This window comes from Apodemus sylvaticus, chromosome 5 (genome assembly GCF_947179515.1).
Source record: "Apodemus sylvaticus chromosome 5, mApoSyl1.1, whole genome shotgun sequence".
Taxonomy (NCBI): Eukaryota; Metazoa; Chordata; class Mammalia; order Rodentia; family Muridae; genus Apodemus; species Apodemus sylvaticus.
The window spans coordinates 39515263-39529731 of NC_067476.1; the positions used below are offsets into that span (position 1 = coordinate 39515263).

At 45.2% G+C, this 14469-nt stretch overlaps 1 protein-coding gene across 2 annotated transcripts in view; it reads left to right on the forward strand.

Annotated features, from left to right (window-relative positions):
• Positions 1-14469, forward strand: part of Tanc1 (tetratricopeptide repeat, ankyrin repeat and coiled-coil containing 1) — a 236520-nt gene that overhangs the window by 39294 nt on the left and 182757 nt on the right. For both annotated transcript variants that reach the window (XM_052182540.1, XM_052182541.1), the window contains exon 2: positions 373-471. The gene's annotated coding sequence lies outside the window, so the exon portion shown is untranslated. The remainder of the gene's footprint in view (positions 1-372; positions 472-14469) is intronic.

The following is a 14469-nucleotide window of genomic DNA, read 5'->3' on the forward strand; positions in this document are numbered from 1 at the left end:
ATGAGCGGGTGATCTGTGAGGTCTGGATGTGAATCGCAGAACACACTCTAGGGCCACCAGAGAGCCAGGACTCATGGGAAGCACAGGCTTGGAACGGCACTGTTGACGTGCAGTGCGCCCCGTAGTAGAGCATGGACTGGGGAGCCGGGAGCGTGTGTGGTGTGACAGCCACTGTGACCTCGCGTGCTGGACACAGCTCTACGTGCTGCCAAGTGTCAGGCGGTCAACAGCACCGCGAATGGTATATCCCCGTGTACAGATGAGGCGTGGAGGCCCAGGGAGGGGACGAAACTGCTCCAGGTTACACGGTGAGTCCCAAAATGGAGTTGGGATTCTAATCCAGATTGTCCCCTGCTCTCTTGTTCCCTGTAGGAGCTGACTGTCGGGCACAGGAAAAGGACAGGAGTGAGAACTGGGCCGTGAGGACCACCGTACTGCGTTTCCTTGGTGAAGAGAAGATACGAGAGATAGGTAGGTGTCAGCTTCGGATGGGGCGGAGGGGGATATGACCGTGCGTAGGAGAGCACCAGGGGAGGAGCAGTTCTCACATGTGGCATGAGGGGAAGGGGGCTGGAGAAGTTCATTTGAGCAGGTGCTTCCTTAGTTGAGCGGGAGAGATCATGTACAGAGAGCAACTTCCAGCGGCCTGTGGACGAGTTCTGCTCAGATATTGCTGGCAGTGATGGCCAAGAACCATCTGAGTGTGCATTCATGCCATTCAGCTAACTGTAGGCTTATGAATGGTAAACTTTGTGTCTGCCTTACCGTCATGAAAAGTAGGATAGTGGAGGGAGGGAGTAATAGTCACCGCCAGTCACAGAACCTTCTCCTTTGCAACGTGGGCACTTAGCAAATCTGTGAATGAATGCTGTGGATTTCGAGACGTTGCGTGCATTATACATTGCTTTCATTTACTCCTTATTTGGAGGGCCACGGTCAACACTGCTGTGCAGATGAGGGGTCCCAGCTTTAAGGGACTAGACAACTTGCCTAAGGTTGCACATTTAGAGAGCGGTGAAGTTGGTGCTGTTGGATCCTCCGGCCCCTACTCAGAGAGCCCAGAAGCAGAAGGTTCTGGAAATGGTGGCATGGGGGAGGGGGAGGGGGGAATTGTTAATAGAGGTAAGAAGAATGCCTAATAGGGACAGGAAGATGGGAAGAGGCCTGGTAGTGAGACCACGTGGGTCACGGTGTGGTGGCACAGCCTGGCCCCCAATGTCTCGACTGGGTACAGTTGGAGTAGAGAGCTGTCAGAGGGTCCAGGCGCCCACATAAGGTTATAGAGAGGCTAGAGGGTGTGTGCGAGTCTGTGCTAATCCAGTTCCTAAGTTGCTCTGGATTCCTCCCTGACTGGGACCTGTGGCCGGGCAGGCTGGAGCTGAGGACTGTGCTGATAAACAGCTTAGCCTGCCCCCTTTCTCATGCTCCTCCTTCCTGCCACCTTCCCTGAGGACCGCTGTGGACCCACTGAGTCTGCAGGCAAGACCCTGATACTGGGTGGAGATGCATGGAGATAGGGCGAGGAGGCCTGACTAGTGCTCTGCTGACAATAGCAAAGCCCACATGTGAGGGCAGATCATGGCCAGCCTGCCCAGTTTGCAGGCAGTCAACAAACGGAGACTTCTCATCCTAAATTTTCTTTCTTCTTGGCAGAATAGTATGAGATGAATCTAATAGGAATTGACTAGTTTCGGGCTCCTTGTGAACACTGTGGAGGTTGTAACCTAAAATGACTAAGGCATGTCCAGTCTGCAGTGGCAGTCCCTGCTATTTGTCATCCCCCTGGTATAGGTGTCTCAGGTACTTGGATTTAGTGAGGTGTTTGTGGTGGTACCTAATCTGTTCATGAAAGATGGACTCCCTTGAGAGTTGCTCTTACCGTTTTCCTTCATGTGTATTCTTTGGACTCCCCAGGAGTCATTTATCCTCCTGGTTGGAGGTTTTTAAGTTCTGTGCTGGGGTGGGGCTGTCTGAGGGGCGCTTTCTGTGAAGTGATGACAGTGGCTGTAGCCGCCGAAGTTGATTATGCTGTCATTTTGAATACGTAAGAAGATGGCCCGTGGCAGGTCCTGCAAGGGCAGCCTGGAAACGAAGAACAGTGTCGTGCGTGGTGAGGGATTAGGTTGCGCTGCAGTTGAATTCTGCAGCTGCCAGGTTCTCCGCAGTACAGTAGTCAGCTGTAACCTCCAGGTGTAAACAGACCTGCAGCATCGGAAAGTGCTTTGAGGATCCAGACAGAGCTCTGTGGGATGCTGTCCATCAAAAAGTCATTTGGCAAGACCTTGTTTCTGGCTGTGCTGTTTTACACCCCCCACCCCCCTTACCCCCATGGCTAGCAGGTTCTGTAGAGCTTTGCAGCAGCAAGGAGAGGTGGAGGGTATCTGGGTTCGTTTGGAGTCTGTTGTCAACAATTTCCTTTGTTTTTCACCAGCTGAGACACATTTAGAGGCCTGGTAAAACTTGCCTTTAAAACAGGATTAAAGTAACAGTTACTAAGTAAGTAGCCCTCCATTTTGTAAAATAATTGTGGCTAATTTGGGGGGCTCTAACTCAGTGGTAAAATACTAACTCTGGGTTTGATTTCAGCTCCTCTTCAGCCCCAGGCCTAATATTATAATGACTTAATCTTGAAATGTCTTAATGGGCTTTTGCAAAAGGACTTTTGTTGTTGTGAATCCAGTCTCCTCAGCCTGTATCTCTCAGCCAAGAAGATCCCTGACACACAGAATGAATTTGATATGGCTATGACGGCACAAGGAGATGACGCCAAGGAGATGACGCTGTCTGACCTGTTCAAGGCTGCATAGTTAAAAACTGGATGCCAGGAGGGTTGGCAGACAAGTAATAGAGATAATGGCTTACCTGCAGAGCCGTCTCACTGAAAAGGATATCAGAGAGGCTGGAGAGACAGTTCAGGGGCTCAGAGCACACGCTGACCTTAAACTTCTGTGTTAGATTCTCAACATCTTCATGAGCGGCTTACGCGACTGTCTGTAGTTTCAGCTCCGGGGGAGTCGCACTCTGGACTCTTGTGGACTCTACACTAATTAAAAAATGATAAAATAAACTTTCAGAAAGGAATGGGGAAAAAAAAAACCCCAACCCAATATTGAGTATAGAAGAATCCTAAGTTTTATAAAATTATAGAAGTTTTATAAAAATATTTTTCTGGGGCTGGGATAGTAGTTCTCAACCTGTGCATTTCGACCCCTTTGTGGGAGGATTGACACTTTGACAGGGGTTGCCTAAGGCCATTGGAAAACAAAGATATTTACATTATGATTCATAACAGTAGCAACGAATATGACTTTATGGCTGCGGGGGTCACATTAGCATGGGGAACTGTATTAAAGGTACACAGCATGAGGAGGCTTGAGAGGCACCCGGCTAGAGAGATGGCTCAGTGGTCGAGAACGCCTGCTGTCCTTCCGGAGAGAGCGGGTGTTTGGATCCCAGTACCTGTGTCAGGCAGCTCCTAACTGCTCGTAACTCCAGGTCTATAGCATGAATGCCCTCTCCTGACCTCCCCAGTTTACCTGGGTATGCATGTCACACATCCTCAAGCACACATACCCATAAATAAACCTTTTAAAAAGATTTCCTGTTAGCTGCTTGCTGGTGGCACACACCTTTAATCCTAGCACTTGGGAAGCAGAGGCAGGCGGATTTCTGAGTTCGAGGCCAGCCTGGTCTCCAGAGTGAGTTCCAGGACAGCCAGGGCTACACAGAGAAACGGTAAAAAAAAAAAAAAAAAAAAAAAAACAGAACAAAACAAAATGAAAACCTAATCTTTCTGGAAAAACAAACATAATCTTATATATTTTAAGTGTCAGAAGTCAAAAGCAATTAATGAGAAAAAACTTAAAACAATTCATATATTTTATAAGCATGGCTTCATTACATGAGTTTGAAAGTTTGTTATAGTCATTTATTTCTTTAGTTGTTTCAATGATTGTTTTAATTTAAAAATAATACACACACACTTAAGATAATTGTATGTCTGTGAATGTGCCTGAATGTGTGCATGTGTGCACCACATGCGTGCAAAAACCCTTGGAGGCCAGAAGGGGTGTTGGATCCCCGAGAACGAGAGTTACAAATGATGGGAATGATTGTGAGCCACCGTGTGAGTGTTGAGAACTGACCTGGGTCCTGTGTAAGAGCACTTCCTGCTCTTCACTGCTGAGTCATTTCTCTAGCCTGTCTGTCTGTCTGTCTGAGTGTGGATATGTCTGTGACAATGTCTGTAGGAATAGGCTTGCCTGAATAAAAGTAATTTTAACCATGTAATAGGAAAGCCAGAACTGAGATGATTTTAGAAATAAGAAGGTTATGTTGCTGTCTAAACTATATGAATATAACGCAGTTTATGACTCCAACTGATTTAATTGGAATCGTCTCTGGAGCACTATGATAGTTTAGATAAGAAATGTCCCTCATTGGCTCAGGAATTGAAACACTGGGTGCTCAGTTGGTGGCACTGTTTGGGGAGGTGGGGCAGCCTTCCTGGAGGAAGTGTGTCACGGGGGTGGGCTTTGAGAATGTATGGCTGTCTTCATTTCCAGTTCCCTCTCTCTGCTTCATGTCTGTGGTTGGAGATGTGATCTCTGTGCTTCCTGCTCTGGTCACAATGCCTTCAGCTTGCTGTCACACCACCCCTGTGTCATGTTGGGCTCTTAGCACTCTGAAACCCAAAACCAAAACAATTTTTTTTTTCTGTAAGTTGTTGTTGGTCATGGTGGGTTCTTTTATTTCTTATTTTTAAAATGTATGTCTTATGTATGGGTATTTTGCCTGCATGCTCAGATATATACACCACATGCATGCCTGGTAGGATGGATCCCTGGGAACTGGGCCTGCTGCCAGTTGTGAGACATCATGTGCTGGGAATTGAACCTGGGTCTTCTAGAGAAGCAGCCAGTGCTCTTACCTGCTGAGCCATCTCTCCAGCCCCCAGCCATGGTGTTTTATCAGAACAGTAGAAAAGTAACTAGTACATACATCAAGGAAATTTAGGAACAAAACTGTTAACTATTTGTCTAGTACCTTTTATTTTATTTTATTTTATTTTATTTATTTTATTTTATTTAAGAGGTGATATCTTGCTATTTTGTTTGCCTGTGGTAACTTCCAACTGCTGGGTTCAAGTAATTCTTCTGCATCTGCTTCCCGAATAGCTGGGTCTGTTGGTGCATGCCACTGTGACTGGCAAGACAGTAGTCTTCAAACACTCTGGACATCAGTGGAATCCTTGCTCATACTCGCAGCATTCGTATAGGTATAAATTGCAGTCATATATCTGCTAGTGACAAGCTGTTTGCATTTAAGATCTATAAAAATAGCAACAAAAGAATGAGGCAAATCAACACCATTAGAAATTACAATAGTTTTTGGATACCCTTGGAGATCACCTCCCACTGTCTCCTTTGGAGACATCTGGTTTCGAATGACAGTAATCCAGAAGTACACAGCGCTTTTTGAGCGAGGGTTTGCTCGTTTCTGGAGTGGTGTGTGGATGAGACGTTGACAGAGAGATACATGTCAAACAGATTGAGAGTAGGCTGGGAGGGGGGTAAAGCAGAAAGCTGGGGTAAACTCCCCACCATCTGTGCAAGAGTGTTGCTAAGGTACCACGAACCAAACTCCTAAGGATGAAAGCTGTCAGAGTGGTCAGATCACTTTCCCCTAGCTGGGAATGCTGGACACCGGACCACACAGTGTAGTGCATACATAAGGCATGTAGTTCGGGAGCTACATGTAGCTCTTTGAGAAGAATAGGTTTGAACGGAGTGACGAAGAGGCCGAGTTAACCATCGGGAAGCAGACATAAGGCAAAAGCGTTAGATTCAGGCTTGGGTGAATTTTGAGCAGACAGAGGCTGAGGCCTGGGGAGGCAGGAGCCTGGCTGGAGGGGGTGCTTACTCTCTCGTGGAATATTTGCAGGTCCATTAGGACTAATGGTCTACAGTCTTCGTATAACAAACGTTTTTGAGATTGTATGTTTTAGTTACTTTCATATTGTTGCGATAAAATATCAAGACCAAGACAAGTTACTGAAGGAAGGGTTAGGTGTACAGTCCATGGTTAGAGTCCGCCATGACAGAGCAAAGGCATGTTGGCGGAAGTAGGATGCTTGGACTTGGAAAGCAACTGTAGTGCTTTAAAACCCTAAGCCTGCCTCCAGGGACACATTTTCTCCAGTAAGGCCACACCTCCTAAGTGTATCCAAACAGTGTTACCAACTGGGGGCCAGGCCATCCAACACTTGAGCCTATAGGGTCATCCTCATTCAGCTCAAACCACCAGACCGAAAACGTCTTGTTTCTGCAATTCGGAAGATGGCATGACCAGAGACACCAAAGGAAACTGTCTACCATGAGCCGGGGAGAATCCTGTAGCAGGACTTCAAGGGAGAAACCTATCAACCAACCCTGCTGTACCAGAAATCTCGTCAGACCAAACTTGATCAGCTCGTGGCTTGATGGATGTTTCATTATCTGATTACCCGGGGAACTGGGTGTGACTTGAAATAAATTGGTGATTTCAGGCAGTTTTGGAATTCAGAGTATTGTAATTCAAAGGAATAAAAGCAGGCAGAGGTGGTAAATGACAGATTGCCCAACGCCCCACTCTCATTTGAAAGGATTTAGAAGAGTGTACTTGGATCGAAAAGAAAGAGGGATTTTGACAGAGTTTCAGTAGCAGTGGTTTTAGAGACCATCCACAAATGGGGTATTTAAGCACCATTTGAGTCAGGCTGGCAGAAGTATTTCACAGCTGATGAGAAAGGAAACGGAGGTACAGATAGGGACAGATAGTCAGTAATCGATGGCAGTTGCAAATACACCTTCCTTTTCTCCAGGAACTTCCTGAAGGACGGACTGTGCAGAGCTGTAATTTTTGTCAGTATAAAAGAGAATTCACTAACTTTATTACTAGGTAGTTAGTTGGTGGGCTTGTGGCTTAGCTGGGGGAACTCTCAAAGGGGACAGATGTAGAAGCTGATAAAACGAGCGTGGGATTGTTCGGTGGCCCTGAATGCAAGCCTGCCTCTCCGAAAGGTTGAGTCAGGGACAATTTATGCCGATTCCCAGTGGGACAGTGCAAGCGCGTGGAGCCTCGTCCTCTGAAGGGGAGGCCCTGAGAGCGAGGGGCCTGTACAGTAAAGAAAGACTTCAATTTACAGATTATAATCTGCCAAATCCTATTTCGAGGAAGGGGTGGATGGCATTAAGGATTGTGTGCTTGTAGAAGCGAAGGGCTTAAGAAAAGATCCGTGAGTGATGTCTGTCAGGTCATTTGTCCCTACCAGGCCTCCATTCTTCCACGTCGAAATGGAAGAAAGGCTTATTGGAATAATCTTCGAACCCCCTGCTGGTTCTGAGTGGATGTATCCATCCTGAATAGCCGAGGAGGGAAGGGGGCTGAGCGCTGCCTGCTTAATTTAGCCGCCCTCTCTGTGTGTTCCTGCTGCTTTAGTGCTGCCCTTCTGCAGATCCGTTTCCCTTGCTCTCTGTGAGACCCATGAGGTAAGGCTATCACTGGTCCCATTTCACAAGCACAGACAAGCTCACAGGACTGGCTGGCTGGGGCACATGAAGACATGGTCGTTCTACTCATAAGGCTATCAGTGACTCCTTGTCAGTATTGACCGAGGGCTTGGGTTTTTTGTCTTTTTTTGTTTTTTGTTTTTTTTGTTTTTTTTGTTTTTTTTTTTTTAATTCAGTATTTTGGGGACTAGAATTACTCTATTTTTTTTTTTTTTCTGTTTTCTCACAGATGGCTTCAGAGTAACATAAATGAAAAACCATTTATTTTTATTTCTGTTTGCAGTGTTTGGGTGAAACCCAAGTCCTGTTCATGTCCGGCAAGTATTCTCAGACCAAAGTCGAAATTTTAAAGATTGCAAGATCTTGACTGCTGCCTTGTGCTCGTTTTGCGGGGTGATGATAGAGGAACAGTAAAGCCTACTTTAGTTTTCCCTTTTGACGTTCTGAACCAGTTCTGATATTTAAAAAAAAAGGATGGGGGAGGGAGGCATATTGAATTTAAATTGTACTTTTGAACGTTTCAAATGATAGAGTTTAGGAATGTGCCCTGATTTTTGAAGGTTATTATTACTTTAATTATGTTGTCTTTTGTTACAATAACAAAATATTCAAGACTAGGCAACTTATAAATACATTTTCTTGACTCATGGTCCCTAGAGGCTAGTGACTAAGAGCATCACGTTGAGGCTCTGCTTGGCATCTGGCGAGGGCTCTTTTGCAGCATCACAGAACACAGCAAAGGGTGGGGCTGGAGATACGGCACAGCGGTTTAGGGCACTCGCCGCTCCTGCAGAGGACCTGGGTTGGGTTCCCAGCAGCCACATCTGGCAGCTCATACCTTGTTGTAACTTCACTTCCAGGAGGTCCAGTGCTCTCTTCTGGCCTCTGCAGGTAGTTCCCACATACGGTGCACATATAGAGTACACATAAGCAGGCTCATGTACATACGTGGGAATCAGAACAAGCCTTTTAAGAAAATAGTGAAGAGTGTCTCATGCTAGATAAAGCAAGTTTGCCACCAGTTTGGGTGCTCTTTCTCCTCCTCCTCTCCTCCTCCTCTCCTCCTCCTCCTCCTCCTCCTTCTCCTATTCCTCAATGTTGTCTTCTTCTTTTCTTTCTCCTCCTCTTCTTTCCCCCTCCTCCTTTTTTTTGAGACAGGGTTTTTCTGTGTAGCCCTGGCTGTTCTGGAGCTCACTCTGTAGACCAGGCTAGCCTTGAACTCAGAGATCCATCTGCCTCTGCCTCCCAAAGGCTTGCACCACCACCACTAGACTGCCCTTCTTTTTATAAGGTTCTCTCAAGTACTGTCATGAAGTCTCCACCCTGAGGACCTCTTCGAATCCTATTTTAGCTTCCAGAAACCCCTTCTCCAGATGGCAGTAGCATATGAATTTTGGGATTAAATTTCCAACACAACCTTTGGAGGACACATGTAAATTCTGTGTGTACCAGTATTAGGCTTTCCAGTGAGGTGAACTCCGCTCCAGGGAGGCTGCTCACTGCCCGTGTGGACATGTATCAGTGTGCCTCTCTCTGTGGAGACCATGCTCGCAGAGCCACACGCTGTACCAGGACTCGCAGTGGATGCTTGGGGAGAAACTCGGCAGCCGCGGAGGGACAAGCTTCCTCCCACCTCTCTGGTTTTGTTCCCAAGCTTCATGAATTAATAAGTTACTGAGCCTTCTAGATGTTGGGATCCAAGAAAGAGTCCCAGACGGTGAGCTGGAGGGGTGTGCACTCTATGAAAAAAAACAGGACCCAGACTGACTCCAGTTCCCTGTAACAAATACTCTTCTACTTCCCAAAGCCAACAACATCCTGGGTAAGACGTCCTTGTACTAGAGATACAAGCTTTTATAGAAGTGAAGTCCGATTAAAACAGCAGCATACACCTTTTACCCTGTGGCTGATGTCAAGGCTGCTGCTGCTGGGGTTTCATTAGTACAAGTCAAAGTGAATATTCTGGTGTGTCTTATTCAGTATTTAGGAAAGTTATTAGCACTGAGGACGTGTGGTGTCGTGCTTACCTAGCACATGTGAGGTCCTGGATTTTATCTCCCACATTTGGAAGGCACGTCATTGTGTGTGGCTGTGCTGATAGTAATGTCTCTCTGTACCTGCCTACAAACACATGCTTTGAGGGCATTAACTTAACCTGACATTTCCTGATGTGATGGGTAATGAAGACTCCACCATGTCAGAAACCCAGTTTTAAAGTGCTTTCTTTCATTCATTTTTTTCCCCTACTATGAATGGAAAAATATCAAAACTCAAATATATTATAGACAACTGATTTGTCAATTTCTGAAGCGACATTTTTATTCAGCAGCAAGCAAAGCAAGTTTGCTCAACTAAATTATTCATAAGAATTACAAAACTTGTCATTTAGAATGGATGTTAGGATATTCAGGTCATTTAGAAGACTGTGGTTAAAAATAAAGTGACCCAAATATATAGCTCTAGTTTTTTTTTTTTTTAAGGCAAGTTTAAACTTTTAATTTTTGTTTGACATTGGTCCTAACTGTTTCATGAGGAATGTCAGTGGCTAGCCTGTCAGTGTTTAAATAAAAACCAATTCTTTGGCTGCTGCTGGATTCTCTGTAGCCAGGTTGTGCACGCTGTAGCTAGGCTGTAGACATGAGAACTGTGTATGTGAGTAACAGAGAAACCAGAGGTCATGAGCAAATCACTCCCCAAGAAAAACTGGAAACAATTTATTACTTGTTCTGATCACTCCTTTTGTACTTAGAGGAAGAAGCAGTTGAAATATGAACTTGTCCCAGTCTGCTTTCGGGTGGTAACTGGAGCATAAAATGTTGAAAATCAATTATGTATTTAGAGAGATGAAACAGGCTGACATTTTGAAGGCATACTATATTGTTTGGTGGACGAATGAGGGCATTACATCATCTTCCTGCAGTAACAGGGTGTCCCAAGAGAGAAAGACAGGATACCCCATCCTAGTGTGTTGAAACATCACAGACTTGCTGTTGATCTTGGGGGGAAAATCCTGTTTTAAAAATTGGCTTAGTTTTTGTTGATGTAGCAAAGCATTTGGTAGTTTTGTTTTAATATGTAATTTGCCGTGGTTTATAGTAATGTGGTAAATAGTAAAGCTCTATTTGCTGCCCATGGTAATGAGGTAGTGAAATCTTTGCAGGAAAGGGCAGACAGTTTGAGATTTCTCCTGTAGCTCCATGGAGACTGAAACTGCGCTTACAGCTGCACTGATGTTTGTGGATCTGGGATGCCCTGTCGACTTTGTCTTCACCATCCTGTGATGGGAAGAGCATCTGAGGTCTGGGTTGCATAGACTCTGTATTCGTACAGTCACACGCAGCGGTTTGCCAGCTAGAGCTAAGACCCAGGGTCTGCAAGCACGCAGTGCCACAAAGCTGTGTGCCTTCACAACACAAGGTTATTGTCTTAGTTGTGGAAGACTGGGATCCAGGATGAAGGTGTGGGAGGACTATTTCCCTCTGAGGCCTGGAGAAAGAAGAAGCAGATCTGCTCTAAGCCTCTCTGGTCTTTAGGTGACTCCCTTGTTTCTTCCTGTGCCTTATATCAAAATCCCCTTTGGATAAAGATACCAATCACATTGGATCAGTAAGCCACTGTAATGGGGCGGGGGGGGGGGGCACTGCCAGCTATATCAATTCATTCTCATTCTCTCTCTCTCTCTCTCTCTCTCTCTCTCTCTCTCTCTCTCTCTCTCTCTCTCTCTGGTCCTGTGCATGGGACTTCAGCATTCATGGTGGGAAGGACCCGTCAGCCCCAATGGCAGGGCTCTGGGCTCACTCTCGTGTTGTTCATTGCTTCTCCTCATTGTTTAGCAAACATTCGATCACATTTACAGTTTGGGCAAGAAGGGCAGATTTGTCCTCAGAAAACATAAACCCCCATTCTTTATTTTTGTTCATGCTGACTGGTAGATGGTTGTCATATCTTAGATGGCAGTAATTTTGCTTGAAGCTGTTTTGTTTTTTTTTTTAAATGAATTTTAAACATTTGTCTTTTCCCCGTTTGATCTGTTGAGAAGAAAAATACTTACCATTTGCTGTGCACATTGGTTTTAAAGAGGATCAATTGGGGTCCTTTGTGATAGTTTTCTTTTAGTCTGTTTGCAATTTTTAGATTTTTATCTATCTGTCTATCTGTCTGTCTGTCTATTTCTATCTATACATGCTTTGTGTCCTCATGGGCGGGGGAGGGGGAGAGGATCACGGTTTCAAGATTTTCCTATAAAACTTGCAGCTCCCTAAGATCTTGGTGCCTTCAGACCAGGCAGCCGAGGAATGAAGGCGCCATGCGGCTCTCACCAAGATGGATAGGTGTTCACTGTGCTGTGTTGAGGAGATGAGCGATGCGCCACACCATTTGAATTTTACTAGTATTTAAAAGAATCATTCATGCCGCAAAGGCACTAATTTATTTAAGAAATTCCTGTGTGCAGAGAAGTGTTTCCTTAGAGTTTGCCTGATCAGAGATTATAAAGTCATGGGCAGTGATTCCCCTTGTCAGTGTGAATAATGTGGTTCACCGGGTGTGATGGTGCTCCCCTTTAATCCCAGCACTGGGGAGGCAGCAGGAAGACAGGCTACAGAGCAAGTTCTAGAACAGCTAGAGAAACAGTAACTTGGGGCGGGGAGGAGGGGAGGAAAGAAGGGGGGAGGAGAGAGAGAGAGAGAGAGAGAGAGAGAGAGAGAGAGAGAGAGAGAGAGAGAGAGAGAGAGAGAGAGAGAGAGAGAGAGAAAGAAAAGGAACTCGAGATGAATGTTTTCAGCGCCTGGTATGGTAGTGTGTAATTAACTCCCAGCATCATTTGGGAGACAAAGGCAGGCAATATCTGTGAGTTCAAGACCAGCCTAGCCTACATAGCTAGTTTCAGGCCAGCCAGATCTACAAGTAGAGGCCTGCCTATCTTCTACTCCCACCTTCACAGAACAGATTTGGGGGATTCAGGTTGGAAAATTGTGGATATATACCATGTATACAGGATATAACTGGTTTATGTGTATGAGCAAACTCTAGTTTTCAAAGTAATTTTAAGTTGGATTTTATTTAACTTGCTTGCTTGTTTATTAGAAAGGGGAGCGTGTAGAAATGTAAAAACCTTGGACATAGTAGCATACTCCTGCAATCCCAGCACTTGGGAGACTGAGGTGGGAGAATCACAAATTCTAACACAGTGTGAATAGACCTTGTGTAAGGTAAAACAGAAAACCCAACACTAATTTTGGTGATTTGCGACCGTCTTTGTATTTGCTTATAACAAATATTATCATAGAACAAGCATGGATCAAAACATTTTGTCTGGTTTGCGCAGTATCCCACAGGTCAGAGCACCAGTTATGTGGTACCTGGCAGGAAGCCCTCCCTTTTGTGTATTTGTTGAGGGAAAACACAACAGCCCACAGCTGAGACAGGTACGGAGAACTGGCCTTACCCACCTCACACAGCGTTTCCTATAGACTTCTTCTGCGATAACCTGGATCCAAAGGAAAGCCTTTGTTGTGAAATACAGCTGTTAAAGTACTTAGGACTGTTTCCTTCAAAACTATTATGGGATATGTGGCATGTGGTTTTTGAGACCATAAATTTATAGTTCACTTGAGGATCTTAGGAATTGTAATTCCTTAATGTCAGCAAATTGCTGCAGATCAAATTATATAGACCAGAGTTATTCCTTTTAGTTTTCTTTTTAATTATGAAGTGTGATGGGATATACCTTTAATGTGAGCACTCAAGAGGCAGAGGCAGGAAAACCTTTTGTAAATTGGAGGATAACCTAATCTACCTAGCAATTTCCAGGCCAGTCAAGGCTACTTAGTAAGACCCTGTCTCAAAACAAAACAAAACAAAAAACCCCCAAGAAACAAAAAAAGTAGACCAAAAAGAAAAAAATAAATTCTGGGTGTGGTGTGGTGTGATTATGCCTGCCTGGAGTGTATCTCAGAAAAAAAAACAAAAACAAAAAAACAGCAAAATAAAGGACTAAAAGCAAAGCATTATGGTTAAATAGATACAACACAAAGTTTGTGTTTTTTCCAGGTTTGTTATTTGATGTCACAAAATGAATGCGTGTTTTTTATAAACACCGCCATCCATCTCTATGATTTTCTTACCAGCTCAAAGACAAATTTTTTATCCTTTAAACAGCTCCTCACTGCCCTGCGCCCAAGGTCTGTAACCTCTGTCTGCTTGGAAGCTGTGTGGATCTGCTGAGTCTCCAGTGGAGTCCTGCATTTGTCCCTTCGTGTCTGGCGCCCCTACTTATCCCTAAGTTATATCTGCACAGCTTTCACCATAGGCAATTGCTTTTTAAATCATAAAATAATTTGGCAGGTCACTGTGGAATATTAAAGTTTCGAGACAGAAATTTGAAACCCATGCCTCCAGGGCCAGAAGGTAGTAGCATCTAATATTTATGGAGCAGTTACTGCATATCAGACCCAGCTCCAGGCTCTTTGCAGGTAATAACACCCCTCCCCGCACACCAGCATGAATAGTCCGCTTTTTCATACAGGACACTGACGTTGGAAATAGGAGCCATACCCTTCAGATAGTGACCTTGCTTATAGGTGACAGGTGGGGCTTCTAGCTCCAAAGCCTGTGGTTCTGTGACTGTGTTGGGGTGCAGGAATCGGACTGCGGGAAGCCAGCCACACCAGCCCTTGGAGGGCTTCTGCCCCTCCACCCTGGGACAGGGTAGAGGGGGCTGTTGTAGGCATCCTCCGTGTTGCCAAGAGGAGAAACAGGCATGGTTCTGCTGGCTCTTACACATTTTCAACAGAAGCTAGAAACCCTTTCTTGCTTCTGACCTCCTGGTGGCTAGGCACAGACAGCCTAATTCAGCTAAAGACAAAACAAAGCAGGCCGCCAGACAGCAGATCTGGGGACCACTGGGTTGAGGCTCTTG